The sequence below is a fragment of the Chenopodium album genome, chromosome 11, assembly GCF_948465745.1.
Source record: "Chenopodium album chromosome 11, dcCheAlbu1.1, whole genome shotgun sequence".
NCBI classification, from domain to species: Eukaryota; Viridiplantae; Streptophyta; class Magnoliopsida; order Caryophyllales; family Amaranthaceae; genus Chenopodium; species Chenopodium album.
The window spans coordinates 5,467,243-5,470,736 of NC_137844.1; positions in this window are offsets into that span (position 1 = coordinate 5,467,243).

Sequence of the window (3,494 nt, forward strand, 5' to 3'; positions counted from 1 at the left end):
ACAGTAATATATATGTTTGAATATACACAAATCGAAATGAACATCTACATATTAAATTCGAATAAACATCTATCAATATTAGAATTAAAATGTATGTAGTATAATATTCAAATGATGCTCATAAGCATATATTAACTTAATATGAAGTTAAACATGTATTATTATAGTATACGTGGATATTTTCAATATGAGAATGAACATATAGGTATTTAAATCCAAATGAACATTTGTTTAAACAACAGTATACATTCATTAATATGTAAATGATCATAAACAAAACTAGGGTAATCTTTTCTCAAGACTGAACCCTAGTAGAACTAAGGTAAGAATGTAAATGATCATATACTAATATCATAATGAACATCTATCAAAATGAAAATGAACATTTGCCGAAAAGTCATTTTTAATATAAACTAATAATTTAAATATGAGTAATTGTACGAAAAACTCAACTAATAATTAAGAAAATTAGCACAATTATACTCTATACTCAATTTTCAATGGCAAAAAATTTTATAAGTCCTTATGATTTCTATAAATATAAATGTACAACAAAAAACATGTATATTTTGAAAATAAAAATCAGCAGGACCACTACAAAAATGTGCAACTACAAACAGGTACATATGAACATTTAATAAGTTATAAATGATCATTATTCCTTGGAATTCGAGACATTCATTTTCAGCAGGACCACTCAACATTATTATATCTTTTAGAAGTTGAGGATCAATAATCACGGGAGATTTAGGTTGGTGTTTTTTTTTTTGTAATGTATCCAATCGTTTTTGAATAGGAATATCGTCATCTCTGTTTTGCATATTTTTTTATTTTTCATTTTCGAAAATTAAACTAAATTGATAAATAAACAACTTCACATTAAGTAAATAGTGCTTACAAAATTGCAGATCTTCTTCGTTGCTTTCTAAAACTTCCTTCTATGGTCTACAAAAGAAATTAAACAAATTACTACTTTCTTTACTTGTTTTTGAACAATGTATTGTAATTACTACTTTGTTTACTAGATTTTGAACAATATTTTGCACTTAATTAGTTATGATGAGCAAATCGTGATTTTTTTTTTTAAAAAAAATAGGGTTTAATCATAAAAAAATGCACAAATTAACTTACAATTTTGATTTTTTTTTGGAGATTTTTCTTTTGCTAGTGTAATTTCTTCTCATATATCACTCGTTGTTGAAATTGTAATCAATTTGCAGATTTTTTTTCCAAAATTGTGCAATTTGAAAAGGTTTGATGAGAGAGAAAATGGAGAGAGAAATTGACAGTGAAGAACAATGTAGAAACTAGAAAGTGATGACTTTTTTATTTTTATTTTATTTTTTTGTATATATATGTGGGGTAGGGGAATTAACCGTGGTTAGTTGGAACTTACTGTGGTAACTGTCCTAACTGATGCGATTAGTGGGGTTAAGGGCTAGTTTGGCAGTTTTGGGAGGGGGGAGTAGGCAGCATTGCCTACAACGGGTTGTAGGCATTAGAAATTTGGCGCAATTTGGCATTTTCATGACCCAATGGGCTCAATTGGCCCATATCAGATTGTTCTTGGGCTTGTCATTGGCATCCAAGTTTGATATTAAAATTTTTAATTAATTATAAAGAGGTGCATTCCTTTTCTTTTTTCTTTTTTCTTTTTTTTTTTCTAGTTGGGATATAAATTCAAGCTCTCTTTGTTAAAGTCTTTTACGTAGTATTATAGAAAATCCCAAAAACATGTGAAATGAAGACTATAGGGAATTTGTCAAATTCATCATTGAAACATTTTAGGTAAGGCTAGGGGCCGGGTATGGTTAAGGATTAAGGGAATTTCACGAGACTTTTCAACTTTTTGCCGAACTCGTTAATTAAAGATGTGAAAGGTATTCATCACTGAGTTTGGATTTTGGGAAACACAATCAGATGTCTACAAAAACGCTGTAGTAGTTGCATGAATGGTTGCTACCTAGTTTTTTTTTTTTTTTTAGCTTTTCTTATCATTGAGTTCTTGCCCTCCCATAAACTTTAAGTTAGCTTTTTATGCTGGTCACATAATTACATTTTGACCGGCATATAATTTTAAGCAATATAATTGATTTAAATAAAATAAGAGGTATGTGGGGTAATTGGAGTATAAAAAAAATTGTAAAAGAAAAATAGTAGGATTAATAGTTTATTTCAAAAAAAAAAAAAAAAAAAAAAAAAAAAAAAAAAAAAAAGTTTATTGAAAAGTAATAAATGTGAGAGGAAATAAATAATAATTATAAAAAAAAAAAGTGACTTTGGTGGGGACTATGAGATGAGAAAGATATTATATTTAAATGTAGTTTTTTACCCAAAAAAGAAAGTGTAACAGTTATTAAAACACGGCCGCATTTGGTAAGTGTAAGTGTGTAACACTTAGCTTATTGAAACACGGATGGAGTAATATTATTAAAAAAATTCCTAACTATTACTCAATATTCTATAAAGTAATTGTGTACTTTAATACACCTCGCATGATGATAGCCCGTATGAGATTCGAACTCATCATGACCTTTGTATGACATTTGTTAATACCATGTTAAAGAATCAACTCAATCAAAAGCTTAAAACTAATTATTGAAACTCATAATATTTTTTATCAAGTTTATGCTTAACGTTGATTTTTGCATGATTTAAGCCATTTTTCATTCAAATTTCATGTCAAATGAACTAATATAGTTGAAGTCAAAATATTTTTCAAGTAATTATTTTCCTACTTAGGCCAACCAAGCATATCTTTTTTGAAGTCAAAATATTTTTCCAAATTAATTTCCTACTTTTCAATGCCAACAAGCATTGATCTTTTTTCTTTCAATAACATGCCTGTCAATGGTTTATTTATTTCTATCAAAAATTATCTTAAACAATTTGATTATTTGAATATTCAATCCTAATGGGTAATATAATAAGGATATAATAATACTTTTTAAGGAAACACCACCATCTTCCTCTTCACTTACATAATTAAGTTAAAAAAGATTCAATTCTTTTACCAAGGACAAATTAAATCAAATGAAAAAATTAATTTAAAAAAAAAAAATTGCATAAGGTGAAGTTACTTATCAATTAATACACTTACCCTCACAATATTTTCGTTTTCTTAATCACCTCTCTTATTATATGATTTATATCCACTTTGTTTTTACACTTACCCACTCTTTTACATTATTTTTCTTTACTTTATTAACCACCTTTTTTCATACATTTACCCACACACTTCCAAATCTTCTTAAAATTAAAACGAATTGTATATATATCTTAACGTCATATGGAAACAAATGTAGTACTACCTCCTTTTTTTTTTTTTTTTTTTTTTTTATTTGCATCACTTTCTTTTTTGGAGTGTTTTTTTTTTTTAAATGCATCACTTCTATATTTGGTAACTTTATATTATATTTTATCATTTATCTCTCTTATTTTAAACCCCACTCAACTTATTTTATCATTTCTCTCTCTTCTATGGTCCCCACTAA